This window comes from Sorex araneus, chromosome 6, assembly GCF_027595985.1.
Source record: "Sorex araneus isolate mSorAra2 chromosome 6, mSorAra2.pri, whole genome shotgun sequence".
In the NCBI taxonomy this organism is placed as follows: Eukaryota; Metazoa; Chordata; class Mammalia; order Eulipotyphla; family Soricidae; genus Sorex; species Sorex araneus.
In genome coordinates this window covers 112,818,031-112,840,209 of record NC_073307.1, presented here as the reverse complement: position 1 = coordinate 112,840,209, position 22,179 = coordinate 112,818,031, and the positions used below count along the sequence as shown (strand labels likewise).

At 42.1% G+C, this 22,179-nt stretch overlaps 1 pseudogene; it reads left to right on the top strand.

Moving 5' to 3' along the window:
• Positions 1 to 3,552: 3,552 nt before the first annotated feature.
• The window catches only part of LOC129405937 (uncharacterized), a 127,369-nt pseudogene continuing 108,742 nt past the window's right edge, over positions 3,553 to 22,179 (top strand).

Here is a 22,179-nt window from a genome sequence, read left to right as displayed (position 1 = left end):
TCGATCCCCTCTCAAACTCTCAACTACAGAGAATGTCGTGCAACTATGCAGCAAGGCTGGCACTGAGGTCCAGCCCGTTGCTAAGGAGTTTTGTATCTCATCCAGCTTAATTAGGCATGCATAAAGAGCTATATGCTTTCCTCTATCCATCCCTGGAAAGGCCTTCCACTGAGCGAGGTTAATTCATCAGGCGGCTGCATGAGTAGGTGCTTTCCCACTAGGAGGGGAAGGCTGATCTGGACTCAGGCCCAAGTGATTCAAATCCTGAGTAGTAATCCTGGAAGGATGAAGAGGGCAAGCTGGGATAGGGGATCTCAGGGTTAGGCACCAAAGGGCTATGTCACAGGACCAATGAGACCTGATGCTGAAACAGGGTAGGAAGATAAGCTTGGTCTTAATTAACTTCTGCTTGCATATTCATCATCAACTGTTTCTTGTTTAAACTAAACTCACCCATCACTGAAATCCATAGTGACTACCAGACTCCTTAATCCTGGATTTGACTTTGGAATAGTGAAAACTAAAACTCTGTCCTGTGTGGGGTTCATAATTAAAGGTAGTTCCGAAATAATTGAGCTCACCAAATGAGTGTCCTTAAACCATCCCTGCTTGCCCTCTGCTCTTGCCCACCCGTCCAGCCCCAGTGGGTATCTGTGGGTACCCCTCCTGCCTCTCCAGCCTCAGTGAATATCGTGACTTTGAGATTGACACCTAATTTTCCTGAATTTACTTTATCAGCGGGACAGGACCCAGAAAGATGGGAGTATCAACCCTGTGTGTTGTCATTGAATTAGAGATGAAGTACAGCAAAGGAACCTAGGATGGAGAGGTTTCACACAGAAAATATTTTCAGACATCGCTGAGACATCTGGGGTACCTGAAATATGGCGGATCAGCCCATTGCCTGTTGAAACATAACCCTAGTAGCTGTTCACTCCCACAATCCAAAATCACCATCATGCCAAATGCCTGACTCCATCATCTCTGGATGAACCTCACTGAAAACTTAACGTGCTGAAAATTCAAATTTGCAGGTTTTGTGACTGAAAACTCCGAGCTTTCTCAGAGTTGGGATGGGCTACTCCCCCCTCCACCTCCCTGTACTTCAGAAGCCCTGACAGTCACATTCATACTCCCAAGCCACCCAGTTAAAAATTCATCTCCAGCTGTTAAAAATTCTGAACTTCCTGAAATGCACAGTTGCATTTAAGGCCACATGACATCTCAAACCCTACAACACTGATAAATCAGTAGTAGCACACCAGATTGAGCAGGATGTAACATAGAAGGAAACCAATATTGACTAACAAAACATAAACACAGACGGGGGCTTACCGGTAACAACATTTTAGTAATCTTTTATAGAAGGACTTAGTGGCTCCATAGTGAGAAACAATTTCCACTAACTTTCTTCTGAAAAAGATCATTCTGCTAGCAAACTATTAACAAGCAATATAAAATAAATGACTGAAGGCCTGCTATGAGGTCAGGCTTTAAGGGGTGGTTGGGAAAATTGGAGACAATGATGGAGGGACAATATTATGGTGGTGGAATTGGTGTTAGAATATTGAATGCCTGTAACAAAACATCATGAACAACTTTGTAAATATAAACAGTGTTTATATAAAGTGTAGGGGGTAGATTTACATACATAGGTCTTATCTATTTCATGTAAATTCCACAATATATTAACACAGAATTTCTTAAAAAGTTTTATTAATGACAGGTGAGACATTACTGTAATGAGACAGAAATATAAAATAAACTTTATAAAAATAAAATTTAATGTAACATACTTTAGATTCCAGAGTTTAAAACTTATACATGTGTTGGGGCTGGACTGAGCTATCAGGGCGAGCCCATGTGTACTGTAACGTACTATGGACAGGAACATAGGGACCCATGAAAATGGGCGAAATTTCTTGTGTGTCCTGACTGGTTTGGATGAAGCTGAACATTTTCCCCCTTCAAGCTGCCTTCAGAAAAATAATTTCAGAATATTGAAAAGAGCAGTTTTCCTTCTCTCACAGAAGCCTGGCTGGTCTTTGACATGCACATGCAGATGGTGTTAGCCAGGCCTGACCTTTGATATTGTAAATTGTAGGCTCTGGCCCAGCCTAGTCTTTGGGATGTAGATTTCAGGTGGGGGAGGAGCAGTTTTGTCTTTAGGATGTAAATCCAAGTGTTTTTAGTCCAAGAAAGGTTTCAGTTTTGGTTTTGTATCTTCTTTCTGGAGGCCAAGATTACTGGCCTACAGATGCAAGGAACTAATGCATATTCTTCTGCCTCAATGTTCTTCCTGTAACTTCTTTTGATGCCTTTGGTGACGTCACTGTATTGCACCCTTTAGAGGTACCATGACCAATAAAAGGAGGTCCACGAGGCCCTCTGCCTTTGCCAAGAGCCAGAGCGAGCCTGGTCCTCCATGAGACATATTTCTTCCGAGTTCCTTATCCCAGCAACCGCAACATACATGTAAATGAGAATAAGCATTCTATTATATTTTATTAAATGGTTTTAATTTTTTATTTACATAGGTCAAAATCATACAGTAATCACAAATTTTCTCTTACCAATTTATTTTTTGATCATTCTATTTACCATTTTTTAAAGTTTTGTGGGAATAAGCAATATAAAGTAAATTTGTTTTGGGCTAAGGGGGCAGATTGGGGCTGGGAGGGAAACTGGGGGATATTGATGGAGAAAAAGTCACCCTGGTGGAGCTGGAACACTACATGCTTGAAACAACCTTGTAAATCACACTGTTTTTAATAAAAATTATGTTAACAAAAGAGAGCACTGGCTTCAAGAGAAAATAGGGGAGAGAATTAACGCTTGTTAAATTCTCCATGTCTGCAATCCCTGAGTTCTGGCTGCAAATTCAGAAATGTTCTGCAGTGTCACAGTGGATATTGCACTGGATATTGCATTGGTCCCAGATAGGCCCTGAAGTGTCATCGCTCTCCCATCTTTACCACAGCCCCCTCTGCCTTTGTAGCCTGTTGCCGGGTCCCCAGACTGATGTCTCAGAGGAGTTAAGTGTTCTACTCTGTTTTTCAGTGGGGGGTTGAGGGGACTGGTCAGGAGGAGAGAGAGAGGAAGGTAGTTTTTCTTTCTAAAGATAACCCTGCTCCGTCTTCACACTGGCATGGCACCTCATGTTTCCTTAGAAACAAAAACCCTCACCCTAGAAGGCGGGCAGGTACAGGAATAAAGAGAATAAAGAAAATTCTCCCTTCATCTCACACCCAGGGTTCCACTGCCCATATGCTACCCTCTCTCTCATCGCACACCCTGGTACAACCCCATTTCCTACCTGACGAACCTTAAGCCCAGAAAGCTCATGTGAACCCTGAATATAGGGAGTTGGTATTAGAGTCAAGAACCAAGTTCTTGAAGGGGCAGAGTAAATGAACCAGGCGGAACTTGTTCAGAACCTGAGAACTCAGTTGTTAATGGTTGGGTGAAGACAAGGCTGAGCACCAGAGATGACTGAAGGCTGAGGCAGGGAGCTGGAGTGAATTCTGATTTTTCCTGTGAATCCCAGAGGACATGAAGGGTAACAACTGAATTGACGCCCTCACTAGAGAACTGTCTCATCCTGTAGCCTCATTAGTGTTTTCAAATGCAAATATAGGCAAATCAGCAAAAATATATACATTACTAACAGAATCACATTAATATGTAGATAAGGTCTGATGCAAATTGGAAGTGGCACTTGGAAACTCTTTGATAAATGGCTCTGCAGAACTTAAGATTCCATTTGGAAATTTGGTGTCAAATAGGTGATAGGTGGGGGTCACAGGGAAGGTCTTGCTTCCCAGACCCTGCCCACACATGACCCAGAAACTGCTTTCAAAATTATATCAATATGCAAGTGTGACTCCTACCCATCAAAATAACAAACTCTCTTCTTTGAATTTATTATTCAAAGTTGGCCAGGGTAGGGGAAAACAGGTCTTCACCAAGTATTGACCAAGCGTAACCTGACACCTTTTCCTACACAGCAATTTGGCCAAGACTTGAAACTCTAAATATTTCCTGAGCTATACCTTTACTTCTAAGATTTGAATCTAAACATATGATTAAAAGTTTGCATACACCCACCTTAACTTCATTAAAAGATCATTTAAAATATTTTATTTAATATGTTACTATAAGATAAAATAAAGCACTGTATCACTGTCATCCCATTGTTCATCGATTTGCTCTAGCAGGCACCAGTAACGTCTCCATTGTGAAACTTGTTGTTACTGTTTTTGGCATATTGAATATGCCACGGGTAGCTTGCCAGGCTCTGCTGTGCAGGCGGGATACTCTTGGCAGCTTGCTGGGCTCTCCGAGAGGAACAGAGGAATCGAACCTGAGTCAGCCTCGTTCAAGGCAAATGTCCCTACCCGCTGTGCTATCTAAAGCAAAGAAAAAAATAAACATAAACCCCAGCAACCTTTACCTTCTAAAGGGATGGAAAAGTCATCTCAAGAGTCGCTTGTTTGCAGTGGCCAGAGGGTAGGGTGTTTGCCTTGCACAAGATCCTCCACATCCCATATGGTGCCCTGAGCACCACCAGGAGTAATTCCTGAATGCGGAGCCAGGAGTAACCCCTGAGCATCACCAACTGTAATCCCCCAAATAAAAAAATTAATAAAGTTTTAAAAAGAGTTATTTACTTTCTGATTTTCAGAAGCATTTTAGGAGGGAGGAGAACTAGAGAAATAGTACAGGGTTTAAGATGTTTGCCTTGCATGTGGCTAAATTTGATTTGATCCCTGGCATAGCATATGATCCCAAGTACAGCTAGAAATAATCCCTGAACACTATCAGGTATGGCCCCAAGTCCCCCCCCCCATTCCTAAATTTAAAATGAATGAGATCTAGGACAAAAGAAAGAGTGTAGGAATAAGGCACTCACTTTGAGTTCGATCCCTAGTACCTCATATGGTCCCCAACACCATCAGGAGTGATCCTGAAATGTAAAGCCAGGAAAAAGCATTGAGTACATCTGGGTGTAGCCCAAACTTCTCCTACCCCCAACTCTGGATATTAGGTATAGAAAGGAAAGGCTTTGGCCTAATCTATATGAGAGATAAAGACATGAAAAGAACTATGTTACTTAGAATGACTTACAGGCATTCTAGAGTGTTCACTTGGAAAATGAATAGAAGGAATATGGGGTGTAGAATGGATAAAGAAGAGAGAGTTTTTGAGAAGATTTAAGGTAGAGAGGGGCTGGAGTGATAGCACAGCGGGTAAGGCGTTTGCCTTGCACGCGGCCGACCCAGGTTCGAATCCCAGCATCCCACATGGTCCCCTGAGCACCACCAAGGGTGATTCCTGAGTGCATGAGCCAGGAGTGACCATGTGCATTGCCGGGTGTGACCCAAAAAGAAAAAAAAAAAAAATTAAGGTAGAGAAAGCAAGACCAAGCAATCGGTGGCAGGACATTGGACCAAGCAAAAGGGCAGTGAAAAATAATATTCAAGGAATGAATGATGTCCCTTCTAAATAATAATTCCTTTCACCTTGTTAAAACCAATTTATCCAAATCTTTCCCCATAGGTCACTAAACAATAGACTTGTTTTAGTCATCCTATTGGAAATGAAGAATGAGGAGAGAACTGCTTGAGGATGAAACATAAAAAAATTTAAAAGATAGAAGATCGAAAAGCAGCTATGAAAGAGACCACGTGGGGATTGCAAGTGAGATTCAGACAGGATAGTCAGGGGAATTCAAACACTGTGCTCCACACCTCCCTTACTGCACCCCATCCCCCATCACTTGTATCACTTGTAGTCTCTTTGATCTTCGATTTGCTCAAGCTGGTGCCAATATCCAATATCCAAATGCCAAATCCATTTGTCCCTGTAGCGTGCTAGTGCAGCCCAATGATATCTGCTTGCTCCAGGAACAGGAAGAGCTTCAAATCGTTCATTCAGGGATTTGATGAAGAAATCTGACCATCTAGTTGATGGGTGGCCACGAGGTCTTCTGACGTCCCGTGGAATCCAGTCAGTAACAGCTCTAGTCCAGCAGTCATCTCTGAACCGCATTACATGACCAGCCCATCTGATTTTTGATGCCTGGGCAAATGAGATAGCATTCCTGACTTTTGACTGCCGATGGGGGTCAGAACTCCGGATTCCTTCTCTCACTTGAGTGAGACATGATATTCCTAGCATAGCTCTTTCCATTCCTTTTTGGGATACCCTAATAGCATCCTCATTCTGTTTGCATAGGGCCCAGGTCTCTGAGGCATGTATTAGTTCAGGAAGAACGGTGGAATCCCTTTCCACACTTGTGGTAGAAGTCGGCCAGCATTTGTGCTGCTTGGCTAATGTCTGGTGTTATGAGAACGATGTCATCAGCAAAGCAGAGGTGGTGTAATTGTTGACCGTCTATCTTCACTCCCATTCCTTCCCATTCCAGTCATCAAATGATGTTCTCAAGGGCAGCACTGAAGAGTTTCCGTGAAATGGTATCACCCTGCTGCACCCCTCTCTTTACATCAATGATCACTTCTTTGTAGAATGGTGAGATCCTGGTGGTGAATCCACAATACAGCTCATGGAGGATTTTGATATACTGAGTTTGAACGCCCTGTTTGGCCAGGGCTTCGATGACCGCCTCAGTCTCAACAGAACCGAAGGCCTTCTTTAAGTCGATGAACGTTAGACAGAGTGGCATCTTGAACTCTTGTGAAACTTCAGTGAGTTTGGTCACTGTGTGGATATGGTCTATCATGCTGAATCCCCTTTGGAACCCGGCTTGCTCACATGGTTGTCCTTCGTCTAGTGTTCTGCCTATTCTATTCAGGATGACATGAGTGAACAACTTGTAGAGGACAGACAGCAGGCAGATTGGGCGATAGTTGCTGATGTCGTGGATGTCTCCCTTCTTGTACAACAGAATGGTCCTACTGGTTTTCCAGTAGAACGGAACCTTGCATTCAGACAGGTAGCATGTGAAGAGTCAAGCCAGTGTATTGATGAGTACTGGCAGCAGATTCTTCAGGTGTTCGGGTCTGACCTTGTCCAAACCAGGTGCTGTACGCATCTTTTTTTTTTTTTTTTGAAGGATGACATATTCATTTATTTTGAAAATTGAGTTTGGGGGTTGGCAAGATAGTACAGTGAGTAAGGCACTTCCCTTACATGTGGCTGACCCGAGTTGAATTCTTTTTTTTTTTTTTATAAATTTATTTATTTTTAATTAGAGAATCACCGTGAGGGTACAGTTACAGATTTATACACTTTTGTGCTTATACTTCCCTCATACAAAGTTTGGGAACCCATCCCTTCACCAGTGCCCATTCTCCACCACCCGTAAACCCAGTGTCCCTCCCACCCTCCCCAATCCCATCTCCCCCCCACCCCACCCTGCCACTGTGGCAAGGCATTCCCTTCTGTTTTCTCTCTCTAATTAGCTGTTGTGGTTTGCAATAAAGGTGTTGAGTGGCCGCTGTGCTCAGTCTCTAGCCCTCATTCAGCCCACAACTCCCTTCCCCCACATGGCCTTCGACTACAATGTAGTTGGTGATCGCTTCTCTGAGTTGACCTTTCCCCGGAACGTGAGGCCAGCCTCGAAGCTATGGAGTCAACCTCCTGGTACTTATTTCTGCATCTTTACCAATGAAATGGCATGTCGGATTTCAGAAGGGAGAATGTTGGGAACAACATATCCATCCTGTGGAATTTGGTATGTGGGCAGGTGAACATGGTTGTCAAAGAGATCCGAGTAGAAGTTGTGAATAATCCTCTCCATTGCCTTTCTGGAAGATGTGATAGATCCATCGGGACATCAGAGGGCAGTCATCTTGGTCTTGTAGTTGGCGAAGGACAGGAAAGCATTGCAAATACTTTTCCCAGCTTCTGCCTCACTGCTGCACTGGCCAACACTGCTGCTCTTCTCTCTTTGAGGTCTTCCTTTATCCCATCTCTGCACAGCTTTGTGAAAGACTAAAACGAAGAAAGATTAAAATGATTGTCTGTACTTTCAATGCACGGACACTGGCATCAGAAGCATCCATTAATCAAGTACGACATCGACATCATTGGTCTGACCAAAACGAGGAGACATCAATTACATCACGCCATTTTTGACAGTGGAGAAGAATTGTTCCTTGGAACATGCGACAACAGAGGCCTTGGTGGCTTTGGTGTCCTTGTCAACACGAACTTGGCCATAAGCATCGATTCATTCACGCTGGATATGGGAGTCTCCCGGTGGACAGTTCCACAATGAAATTGACCACATCATATTCAATCGAAGGTTTTGCCTGACCAATGTCGCTGATGTCTCAAAATTCCAAATGGGATCAGACCACCGTCTCCTTCGTGCAAAATTCTACTTCACAGAGCGGGGAGAAAAGTCTGCAAATTTTAAGTCTAAAAAGGCAACTCCCAGAATGACCACCAGCTGGGAGCTCTTTGGCACTTCTGCAGCAACGTGGGAAGATGCCATCCTTGACAACATCAAGGAATACAATCAACTGGTTCAGCACCTCCATGTCTGTGCGAAGAATGCCGAGAGTGAGAAAGCCACAAACAGACACTTGTCTTCGGAAACTCTTAAGCTTATTCGAGCTCATTCGTCAACGTGGTTTGGCGTGAGCCTCAGGCAACCACAAGCTAACGTCCGAGCTCACCCCACCCCCCATATTGTTGGAAACAGCTGTGACTCAGCAATTGTAGAAGAAACTGATGTCAGTGGGCCTCATGGGTGACTTATGTGAAGGGGGAGGAGAAAGACGGTCGCTTTCTCCCCATCCGCCCCTGCCACCTGGGACCCAGGGTTACTGGGTTCTTGTCTCTCCTCACAGAAAGGAATTTCAGGAGTAGACAAACAGTGAATAAACAGATTTTATTTGGAGGACTTTTAAGGTGTGGAGGGGGAGAGAGAGAGAGAGAGAGAGAGAGAGAGAGAGAGAGAGAGAGAGAGAGAGAGAACATGGGCTTCTTCAAGGGCAGAGAGAACCCCCCCACACATCCTAGCATTAGACACGAAAGCATGAAAGTACAAATCTCAAGAGGGGAGATACAGGTGACACATGTGCTCAGGCACCACATGTGCTCAGCCATGTGGGCACAAGTAGCACATGGGCTCAGGCAGCATATGCGTGCCCTTTCTTTGTTCAAGGTGTCTTTTATAGGCTCTTTCCCAGGTTGTCTTGATCCAAAGTTCTGGAGTCTTCTCAGGGCTGGATCACGTTTTAACCAGATTAAAGGACAGGTCTGAGGGTTTAAGGAACATCATGGGGAGGGGTCCAACCTCCTCAGGGTCTGCTGAAGTTCTTATCAGGTCTGTTTTCTGTATCCACATGGTGGATCAGTCTTAGGATTTTCCTCCAAGTAGTTCTGTTGACCTAAGTTTCCTTGCCAAGGGCCTTTCCTTATCTACCTGCCTACATCAAAACCATATCAAAATGATTCTCTCTGGGTAAAGGGATGATGACTTTTGGTTGAAGTTTTTATTTTTCACTTCATATCAATGGATTTTTATACGATCATTTTGTAAATTAAGTATTACTTGTAAGACTTCAAAAGTTAAATCGAAAAAAAAAGCTTGCTTTATATGAAACACATTTAAATTAGAAACTAAGTTTGTTTTATATAATTACATCACGACAGTCATGTTCAGTGGGGATTAGCAACTTTTCTCTTGAGACAGAGGAAAACCAGCTATTGGAGGTGATTACTTTCTAAGACCCACACAGGCTGTTTATTTGAGGTCTTTGATGACTCTCCCCGAGGGCTAAAACCCCTTTGTCCTGAAGCTCTGCCCTCACAGCTTCCAGAAACCCAAGAAACTTGTTGGAAAAAAACAACCAAGGCTCAGCTTCTATGAAATTAGCTGTGTTTACTCACATATTTTCCATTCTCGCTGTTTAAATGTCTCAGAGAAAACTCATGCGTAGAAAGTGGACTCTGATAAAAGCAAAGTAGCCATGCCAGCTGCAAACTAGACTCCTACTTCTATCAGTTTTACAAAATTGGAAGCTCTCAGGTTTCCGACTTGCAGCCAGACTGCTCCTTCATGCTGAAAACTCCTCTCCCTTTCCTGTGCTCTTTCCAGCCTCATGAATCTTGGCAGAGGGCTGCTCTCCTATGGTGATGACTCCCATATTAATTTAAGACTTTTTATAGATATACTTGCTAATTAAAATGTGAAACAGTTTTTATCCCTTTAATTAAGATACAAGATGGGAAGCATAATTTAATTCGGCCCATTGAAAGTATCAGTATTATTAGCTCCATAACTTGCTTCCATTAAAGATGACTATGTTAGTCCATTTTTTTCACTCCCACGCTCACCAGAGCTTTGCGTGTGTGCCGAAGGGGTCCTGAGACGATGTTAGGAGTTTGGTGACTGTGATCTTATTGGAAAGTGGATGCCTGGATGCAAGACTGTGGTGGATGTTGTTGCCCCATAAGCAAACCCTAAACAAAATCTGAGTGATAGCAGAAGTTCTTCCAGGGGCATGAGGTAAAAACACAAGAAGAGGAAGAGAGTCAACTAGCAGTTTATGACTGGATCTCTCTGGATACCTCTGAAACCGGGGAGTCTTTGCCCTCTAATTTCCACCCATCGTAGACCCAGGGTTGCTTCTAGAAGTACCTGCTCCCCAACACTTCCAGAGTGACAGATATTGCCAGCCACATTGTACAGTGATTGTTGAGAGATAATCAGGTCTCACTGACATATGTTATACCCTGATTTCTCTGTTTATAAATGCCCCAAGCTGGGTAAAAAGGGTAAAGGGGCAAGAAGGGGGGTTAAGAAGGATTGTTCATCATGGCTTGTTAGTAATTCCTTTTATGGCCCTGAACAAAATCATGGATAGGCAGCTAGAGTTTTCATTTGAAGTCTCTAGGAAATGGCTAAGATCTGAAGGAATAGCATATAACTTTTGGTTGACCCAAAGTTAGAGACCAATATGGGAAAATAGAAAATGTATAGTCAAGTCTCCAGAAATGATGGACTGGGTGTTGGAGAGATAATATAGCAGGTAGGGTGCTTGCTTTGCACACTGCCAACCTGGGTTTGATCCCCAGTACCCTATATCATCCCCTGAGTCTGCCAAGAGTTCTTCCTGAGTGCAAAGCCAGGATTAAGCCCTAAGTACTGCTAGGTGTGTCCCTCCTCCCCAAAAATAGTTCCCAAGTCAGTCAATCAGTCCACAGAGGACTTTCACTGGAGCCCTGAGTCAGTTCTACCCCAGAGAGTGCTGGGTGCAGAGCACCAGCATTCATTTAGTGCAGGGTTCATTTGACATCATATTAAGGTAGAAAACTGGTACCCAGGAAAAAGAAAGGGATCTTAATGTCTAAGATGAAATCCCAGAAGTTGCCAATCAATCATATACAATACAGTTAAAGAGTTGGCTGAAAGGGAGTTTCTGAAGTTGAGACTGGCTCGATAAGATCAAAGAAGCAGCTTCAGGAAGGATGGAGAGAAACCTGTGTCAGGGAGCTGTAAGTAAAGCAGCGAGACAAGCATGACCTGTAGTGGAGCCCAAACTGGAGGATTCCTACAAAGGTCACGGTTGTAGACATCCTTATCTCAGAAGAGCACAGTGAGAGAGAGCCTAGTGTTGGCAGCCAGGCCTCCAAGTGCAAGTCCTGACACTGCCACTTAATAGTTGAGTGAGGTGGAGTGAGTCCCTTAGTCCCTATGAGTGCTGGCCTCCTGCATAGAAGAAAATATAGTGATTGTAGGCAAATAAGCAGCACATTGTCCACCTTATAGTGGGAACCCACAAGTGTTACTTCCCAGTCCTTCTTCCTTTGGATAATAATAAACTGGGGGCTTCACAGCTTAAATTAGTGGAATAATGGCACTTTCTGACTCTTGCCTCTGTGTGTGTGTGTGTGTGTGTGTGTGTGTGTGTGTGTGTGTATGGGTGTGTTCATGTGGGTGGAGACATAAGTATGTGCCTAGAAAGGAAGTAGAACCATCCACCCCTTTCCATTGATTTTAACATGCCTGTTCTAGAAACCACTAGCTAGCTTAATAACTGAATCCAGTGTGAGAGATCCAGAGTGCCAGGGTCTTTTAGAAAAGGGGGACAGGGAGAGGTGAGTATTTGAATCTCAGCAGCATTTGCTCCTATCTGAAAGTATTATTTTCTTCCTACCCAACTATCCCTTATGAGGAGGTACAGGTGGCAAACTGAAGCCCAGGGATGAATCCCTAAGACTAAGTCTTAGTAATGCTGGCCTGGCACACCATCCACTCTGCCCACAGGAAGGCAGGGCCTGGACATCAGTGTGCCAGAGCTGGCTTTAGTGCTCTCCTCTTGGGAGCCTACCATGGTGAGGGTAGCCTGGTATGCAACCCCCCTCCGCTTTGCTTTGGATACCAGCAAAGAAAGACTAGGTTAAGTCTTAAAGAGGTAGGGCCAATAGTACTCCCAGTTCAGGCCTCTGCTCATCAGGTTCACACCTTCTCTAAGCCTGCAAATTCTCTTACACAAGCCTCCACCCCTTGCTGGTGCTGCTTTTTCCTGTGCAGAATGCATAGAACCCTCGTGCAGTAGGCCCGCTCCCCTGCAGTAGGCCCGCTCCCCTTCTGCCATTCTTTACACTCTCTTGACCTGGGAAAGGCCACTTTGAGCTGTTTGGTGGCATGATGAATGGCCCGCACTTTCTCCAGTTCAGAAATCTTACCAAGCCAAACCCCTTATTGGCACAACAGGTGGGGGAGCACCCACAGCTCCCTGATTTACACTTCAAGTGGCTCCTACTCTGTCAAGAGAATTTTGTGCTCACCTTGTTGCTGTGGGGATTTGACACTGGCTACCCAAACTGGATATACTATTCTTGAATTTTTTGATGTGTGATGGGCTGGAGTGACAGCACAGTGGTAGGGCATTTGCCTTGCACGCAGACGACCAGGGTTCAATTCCTCCACCCCTCTCAGAGAGCCTGGCAAGCTACCGAGAGTATCTCGTCCGCACGGCAGAGCCTGGCAAGCTACCCGTGGCATATTTGATATGCCAAAAACAGTAACAAGTCTCACAATGGAGACATTACTGATGCCCGCTTGAGCAAATCAATGAGCAACAGAATGACAGTAACAGTGACAGTGAGTGTTTTGATGATGTGGTTGCCACTCAGTGTAGGGACGAACCAGGAAAGACAGAAGCAGGGAGGTGGGTGATGGAAGAAATGAAGTCAACAGGGACAGCCCAGAAAACCTGGAACTGAGAAAACAGACCCATGCCAAGGGCCTATGTGAAATAGGTTTTACAACCTGCCCACTCAAGAGCATCACTAGGGTCCTCTGAAGCCATTTCTTGGTTCTGAAACTTGTGCCTCCAGTTGGTCTTTTGTGCTGAACTTCAGATTCATTTACCTGGCTCTTTCCTCCCTAAGCATCCTCCAATTCAGCAGGCTTGCATGCTCCAATCCATCCTCTTGTGTTGTCCTTGAGCTTCATCCTCCCATCCTCCCATTCATTCATGTCTCTGCAAACGGTGTCATGCAAATTGAAACATGTCAGCTTGGACTCCACCTTCTCCATTGCTCACTTATAGTCATTTGTCCATCCCAGTCAATTCCATCTCCTGTACACATCTCAGATCTGTTTACAGCTCCAGATCCCCACTGCAATCAGTCAAATTTAGACTTCTCAGGAGTTCATAGCTGCATTATTTTCATACCCCCTACTTGCCCTTTTGCACTCCTCTCAAACAACATTTGATTTATCTGCCAGGAGTATCTTCATTCTCTGGTCCTCCTAGGACACCTTTCCTTCTCACAGGCTTCCCTCCTCTGTGAAGATTTTCATGAGTTCCCCCATGTAGCCTGAAGTACAACTCCTTCCATTACAGGTCCCCAGGTCTTGGTACCTGTACCTCCACTAAGGCCAATGGTAACATTGTTGATGTTTGGTGCATCTTCTCCCTACAAAGTTTCTTGAGGATAGGGCCTGTTTTCTCCATTTCTGGACCCCCACTGTTTAATTTCAATTTTTAAAAATTAATCCTTCCTGGGGCTGGATCGATAGCACAGCAGGTAGGGCATCTGCTTTGCATGTGGCCAACCCAGGTAAGATTCCCAGCATCCCATATGGTCCCCCGAGCACCAACAGGAGTAATTCCTGAGTGCAGAGCCAGGAGTAAACCCTGTGCATCTCTGACTTATATCCAATAAATAAATAAATAAAATTAACGCTTCCTTCATGTTCTTGATGACATAATAAAGAGAGCAGGGACCTTTCAAAGTTCTTGTTAATGCCAGAACTGAAGGATATGGAAATAGAATTTTGTTTTTGTTTTTTTTCTAATCATAAACCTAAAATATCTACATATGACTGAATCCTTAAGTAATTGAGACAGTCCCACACAAGCAAGTCTCTCTCAATCACTGTATCACTGTCATCCTATTGTTCATTGATTTGCTTGAACAGGCACCAGTAACGTCTCATAGTGAGACTTGTTGTTACTGTTTTTGGCATATCAAATACGTCATGGGTAGCTTGCTGGCAAGCTATCTCTCTTAATATCCAGGAATCTTTTGTAAGGAGATGTCCTTGTCCTATATCCCATTTTGCCTCCTTAATCTTTTAGAATTGCAGTTGTAGCTCTATTAAGTGCCTACATACCTAACATTCCACAAGGAGAAATCAAACTTAGTTGTAGGCGGCACTTTCTTCTGGCTTTAGTTAGCTTCAAAGTAAATAGATTTCTTCTCTTGCCTAAAGCCTCCATGATTGGAGTGGGAATGTTCTCTACTTAACTCAGAGCTACCCACTTGCAAACATGCAGTGTTTGAGAGCAACAACATCACACACATGCACCTCAAAAATGGGTGAAAGAAACATCAACAAGTGTTAACTGAGTCCCTGGTTGTAATTAGGCACCCACTAAATTTGTGAAATTCTCTATTGCTCAGACACAAAGGATTCTCCTGATGACTGGTTATCCCTGGGTGACAAAATATCTGCTTTGAACCTCCTACCAGTTCTCTCAGTCCCAAACTTTGTCAAGGCGATACAAGAGCACTCTTTTTTTTAACCTTCTTTTTTCTTCTCCACTGTCATTATCCTTCTTCTCCCCTTCCTTTTCTTCCTCTCCTCCCCTTATTCTTTCCACAAAATCAACCACAGCCCTCATCACAACAGGAAAACCCGAGTAAATTTGAAATTTTTCCAACAGTATGAGGTACACTTTCACTATTGCATCCACACAGTCATTGATGTTTTCCCTCCTCTTCCTTTCTTTCTTTCCTTACATCCATCCTCCAGTCATCTATCAATTCATCATTTATTGAGCATGTTCTACATATCAGACACTGATGGAACACCAAGGATACTCAGCTAAATAAATACAGTGCCAGCACAGAAAAAGCTCATGACCTGGGGAAGGTCGATGATAATTTTTATAAGCATTTATGAAGAGCATGAAAAGAGTTTTGTGGGAACTGGGGGGAGAAGAGGAGAATATGGTTTATTCTCAGAAGTATGGAAAGAAATATGCTGACATTTGAAGAGGGGAACAACTCAAAGGGCTGAAGCACATGCCTCTTTGCATGCTTGAAATCCTGTGTTAGATTCCTTGCACAGTCTTTGAGCACAACAAATGTAGTCCTGATGGCCCCTAGCACTAGCCCTGCACTCACTTGCTCAAGCAGCACCATATCAGTTGGCCAAAGCACTGAATTGTCAGGCCAGAACCTCCAGACCAGGTATCACACAAAGCTGACCCCACACACCAAAGCACTGCGGAGAAGACCATTCTCATTAAAAAAAATAGTTATATGACTTTGAGCTAGTTTCAAAATTAAAGGAAAAGGGAGTCAGAGGCTAGGTCAAAAGTTCAGTGAGGAGTTGATATAAGGTGCCAAGAGAAATGAGCCTGGAGTAAAGGCTCCGAGAAGGTAGAATGAGAGAGAGAGAATGTGAGAGAGGAAGTCTCCCTAGATGTCAGAAACAAGATGTCTATTTCTAAAGAGCCCAAAAGAATAAATGCTTCTTGTACTATATAACCTAAGAACCTCGTAAGAACTGACTTGGTTTCCATATTGCAAATCCTGTTGGAAGACAGCCCGGGGAGTGATAAATCACATTTGTTCCTTTCTTCATTTCACACCTTCAGAATTCAACAGTTTCTTATCAATAGGCAATTTTCTTATTAATTCCATTTTCTCTTATTTATATTGAAAGATTCTTGTGATACACTACTTCAGGACCACTTCAGGGTGTCACATATCCACAGAACAGAGAAAACTTGAGTTTCTGTCCCAAGGAGAAAATGTCATCAAGAACTCGTCAAAAGATAATGAAAACAAGGGGAAAAAATGGTTCTCCCACCTACTGTTTATGAGAGTTAGTTTTCAAATGTGTTTTATCATTTAATCTTCTCAATAGCTGTTTGAGTATGTTTATTAATCTTGTTAGACAGGTGAAGAAACTGAGGTCCAATGTACATAGGTCCCATGCTCCCAGCTGCTGGTTTGTACAGCAAAGGTTTAAATCCACTGTCTCAATTAGAAGACTCTGTTTTCGATCACAGGATAACACTTCTGAGTGTTATCACAGGGTGCAGGGCAGAAATCAGAGTCTGCAAAGAACTGAGCTTGCTGGGGACACCTGAGTTTAAGTTCTGTATGAGTTTCATTGTGGTGTGATCTATGACCATCTATTTTACCTTTAAAATGAAGTGAGGATTATTCAAGTCCACTGTTCAATATCCAAGTCAAACAAAAGCATGTACTCACTGTCAAAGAAGAAGTTTTGGTTTTTTGTTTGCTTGTTTGGGGCCATACCTGGCATTGGTCAGGGGAAATTACTGGTTATGTGCTCAGGAACAATCTTTGGCAATGTCTGTATATTCGAACCAGGATTGACAGGATGCAAGGTAAGCACCTTAACCACTGTACTATCTATCCAGCTTCGAATGACTAGTTTTACAGACTTCTACTCTATTTAATATTAGACTTTCCTCTCTGAAAGAATATGTGTCATGAAAATAGTGCCTTGAATATGCTTTTGTGATTAAATCAACCACTTCACTGGTCAGGTCTGCCCATTTTCCTCTGATTCAACTAATGTTTGTTGAGGGTTTTCTGTTACAAATACCTGTCAACAGCCCAGGGAGCTGTGGGTGAAGTAATTGGCCTCTGTTACTGTCCTACACTCAATTGTGCTGAATCTTCAAACTAAGTGAACCTGTTGGCTTTTCCCTGACTGCCTTTTGAGTCACACTAATTTAGATATGAAGAGATGTCATAGGACTAAGAGCATCCTTGTGGCCACACATTCCAAGAACCCTGTATTAGATATGCAAGCTGGTTGACTAAGGGGTTCTTCCCAAACTTTGATAGGTGGATGCCACTGAGAATCTCCAGGAGAACGAAATTAATCAAGATTTCCTAAAATTTCTGGACTAAATAATTTTTTTTCAAAGAACACCAAATTAAAGACTATTTCAAGGCCTACACTTTGTGGACTATCCAATCAGGGGGTTAAAACTTTACTGAGCAAAGGCTGAATTATAAATATGATACAATCTGAAAGAGGTCACTGCCTGATGCAGAGTCCGTGTTCATTAAATGCTCACAGAAAGGGGATCTGATCTGTGTTCATAATGAGCACTGTCTCTAGCTGGCAAGTGACCCCACAGGTCATAGTCTCTCCTCCAAGGGGAGAGAGCAGATGGGGTCAGATGAGCCCTGACCTTCTGGGAGTGCATTTTCTGAAGAAGCATTCACAACTCTTAGCCAAATGCCCCTTTTCTTCACTTGTGGCATTTCAGAAGGATGAATCATTTGGCCAGGATGGGTCTTCACCCCTCTTCTAAGTACACATGCTTTTCAATAAGGGGTTGATTCAATGAGACTTTTGAGAATGCATCCTTGTCCAGAATGAGTAGTTGGTGTGTTTTCTTGTGAATCTGCAGGCACCCACAGTGTGGGAGTTCAGCCAACAGCCTCCTGCAGTGTTTTCATGAGCTAATATTCTTAAAAGTTGAAAGGGGCTTTTTTGTTTTCTCCCAATTGTAGAACCAGGGCAGAAATAAATCAATAATAAGAATAATGTCTGTAGAAAATGTGAGTTTATTTTTTCATTTTCTCATAAAAGGACTAGGATAATCTTAAAATGTCAATGAAGCAGCACATACAATTATTTCAGAGATATCTTCTTTTATTTTAAAAGTAATGTGCCTCGAAAAGAAAATATTGTTATCTTTTTATTCTTTTCTCTTTCCACCCTGTCAATAATCCTTAATTTTTTTCTTGGCAGAGTTGGGGGTAAATACAAAAAGACATTTAAAAAAAAGTAAAAATTAGTCAGTAATCCTATCACCCTAGGCAACCACCTTGCTTATTCTTTTATATGAATACATATGCATTTCTTTCATTTTTATGTGTTTCTAGTGAGAGAAGTCTATTAATGCTTGCACATCTATACACATAAATGCTTGAATCACATAAATCTATGATATATATTTATATAGTTATTGAGATGAAAGTGTTTCATATGAAGAAGTAGTATGTCTACAAGGAACATTTTTCCCAAATTAAGACTGTACTTTATAAAGTTTTCAATCCAGTTTTTCTTTGCTTAGCACTGTTTGGTAAGTCATTTGCAGGGAACTGAAGTTTTCTATCCAAATCACCTGGGGGTTAGCTCATAGATGAACTGATGCATTTACAAGCTGTTGTCAAACATGACTAGTGATGGCTGTGGCATTAATATCAGTAGTTCTTTCTTGAAAACAATTAAAGTTGGCATTGCCTCCATTAGGTAATGTGTTTATATCAGCTCCTGTAATTGTTTTCTAAAGTCATAAATTTCTCAAGTTAATTATAAACAAATTGCTTTGCTTAATTAATGGGCATCTCTAACGGGTATGATCTAATATGCATATGAATGAACCTGGTGACAGCCTCACAGGGGTTGGTTTAATGGATGGTGGTCCCAGGAGAAAAGATATCAGCCAGAACTTGTATCTCAGCATATTCCAGGAAACCCTGGGTTCAGAATGTGAAGGATCAAGAACATGAGGGACCGGGTGCTACTTACTATTCAGGGGTCTTCAGGATACAGGTCATCTTGAATACTCCTAGTTAAGCACCAAGAAGGATGGAAGAGACAAGATAGGGATGATCTGAGCCTGTCTTAATTTATTTACAGGAGTGTCTGTTCTGCAGCACCTTGTCCTTACATTGCCCCATATGACCCTCCATACACCTACTCTGCACTGCAGCTAGCTTGGCATCGTGGTGATGAGACACAGGGGTCTTGCTCCCAGGCTCTGCCCACTTTAAATATGCAAACATGGGTGACTGTTACTTAAAAATGTTGATAAATAATAGCAATTAATCACTAGAGTATTCATTTGATTTGTTCCTTTGTCCATGCATTCATATTTACTTTTCTTTTCATTCTGGAATTTATTCATTTGTATTTTCATTTATTCAACCATCCATTAATTCATTCATGTACTAGTTAACCTAGTCTTTAACCCAGTCAGTGGTTCTTTCATCACATCTTTATGAACACCTATTAGGTGCTATATACCCTACTATATGTTAGGCTTTAAAAAAATCTTTCCTCTCAGGAATGTATTTGGCAGTTGTTTACATACATAATTGTATTGTAATGTTTTAGCCTCTATAGAAGATATAAATATAATGTTTTATACTAGCTTGGATGTGAGAGGAAATGTTTACCCATTTTTATTTGGGCTCAATGATTTATAATACTGTTAACAATAGAGTTCCATGCATACAATGTTCAACACCGGACCCACCACCAAAGTATCAGCATCCCTCCATCAATGTCTCAAGATCCCTTCCCACCTACCATCCACTAATTCCTTTAGCAGACTCGGTTCTCTAGCCCGATACTCAGGTTACATTTCCACTGGCTGTTTGTTATTCTTTTATATTTATTATCTCCCACATGTGAGATAAATAATTTTTTATTTTTCCCTCTTCTGACTGACCTGACTCAATGTGATGTCCTCTAGTTATATTCACATGGTAGAAAATTGCATGATAAATTGCATTCATCTTTTTATAGCTGAATAGTATTTCATTGTGTATATGTACCACAGTTTCTTTATCCACTCACTTGTTCTTAGGCACTTGGGCTGTTTCCAGATCATGGTGACTATAAGTAATACTGCAATGAATGTAAGAGGGCAAGTGTCTTTTTTTTTTTTTTTGCTTTTTGGGTCACACCTGGCGATGCACAGGGGTCACTCCTGGCTCTGCACTCAGGAATTACCCCTGGCCGTGCTCAGGGGACCATATGGGATGCTGGGATTTGAACCCGGGTCGGCCGCGTGCAAGGCAAACGCCCCACCCGCTGTGCTATCTCTCCAGCTCCGAGGGCAAGTGTCTTTTAGGAATTCTTTTGGGGGATCCCTCTGCGTAGATGTTAAGCAGAATTTCTAGGTAATAAGGAAGTTCAATTCTTGATTTTTCTGAGAAGTCTTTTTTTCCATAAAGACTGATCTTGATGACACGCTCATCAACAGTCAATGAGGGAATCCTTTTCCTTCCACAAATAATCAGAACTGATTATTTCTATTCTCTTTGATATATGCCTATCTCATTGTGTGAGGGAATATCTCATTATTTTGCTGTAAGTTTTATGTGGGAGAATCTTGATAAGAAAAGGACCACTTGAATGAATTCATCAAGCAAAGAGGGTAGGTAGGGTAAGGAAAGGAAAGGACACTAAGAGCAAATCCAGGGAAATGTGCCCCAATCATTTCTACTTCATTTTATTGCAAATAGTCATGTGTGTGCTGTGCTCTGGATTTCTATTGGCAGAAAACAAAACATGCTTCACTTTTTGCCCCATTTCTATCTACCACCAGAAGGTTCGGGTTATACGTTTCAACTTTTTAGGAAGTGAACTGAATTGATGAAGTTCTGGACACACCAACACCTCTACTACCACCAGTAGCAGGTATAGTAAGTGACTTACTGAGCATCTCTGGGTTAGTGCCAACCTCCTGACATCTCAAATGGTTCTGAGACCACATAGCCTCCTCTGAAATATAGAGATTCACTCCAAACACTATGATGGATATTTGTTTGTAACTATACCACTTCAGTGTGGAAATTTCCCAGCTTCTCTCTCAGGGATCCATAAGACTTATTCTCAATTTATGTAGTATCTTTCCTCCAAATAGCTTTATAAAATTTTAATCAAATTGTATCTTAGGAACTGAAGACTAACTTGATTTCTATCAGACTGTCACATTTGAAAGAAATTTTATGAAACCCAAATGGGATTTTTAATGCCTGTATTTCTTCTTTCTCAAGTGGGTTTCCAGTCACATCTTTCAGACATTCTCTTCTTTAAAAAAAGAAAGAAAGAAAGAAAGAAAATTTTATATACAATGCTAAATCCAGAAATGTGACATTCAGTAGGTGACATTCTATTTTAATTCACTTTGACAAAATAATGAACTCTATTTGTAGGAGCAATAGAGCCTCATCTGACAAGAAGATATCTTTGGCGTTTTACTATAAATGAAGAAAAAAAAAACCTATTCTTTTATTAAAGTGGCAAGTTTGAGATATGGGGAGCAACTTTTAGAAATACTGGCCAAACACCTATGAATTGGTAGGAACCTCCATACACCCAAGAATAATCACACATCCTGCTAAATAACAGACATATTTACAGAGTGTAAAATAGCAAACATTCAATCCAATTCACTGTCTGTAGCACTGTCATCCCGTTGTTTATTGATTTGCTCAATCGGGCACAGTAACATCTCCATTGTGAGACTTTTTGTTACTGTTTTTGGCATATCGAATATGCCACAGGTAGCTTGCCAGGCTCTGCCATGGGATACTCTCGGTAGCTTGTCGAGCTCTCTGAGAGGGACAAAGGAATCGAATCCAGGTCGGCGAATGCAAGGCAAATGTCCCCCTGCTGTGCTATCGCTCCAGTTCAATTCAGTTAAATTTAAAGATCTACTGGGTTTTATTAACCTATTCTGAATCAGAAAACATCCCATCTAGTTAGTATAAAATATGTTCCTAAAAGCTATACAAAATGAAAGTGTTTACAGGTAGAAAAAGGGCAAGAAAAAGGAAAAGCAAATTACTACAGGCTAGGGGAAATGGTAAAATGTCTTCTGATAGATTATTTCATTTTACTGGAAAATGAAAAAGGAGATGTTGTTGCTACTCACCAAAAATTCCATA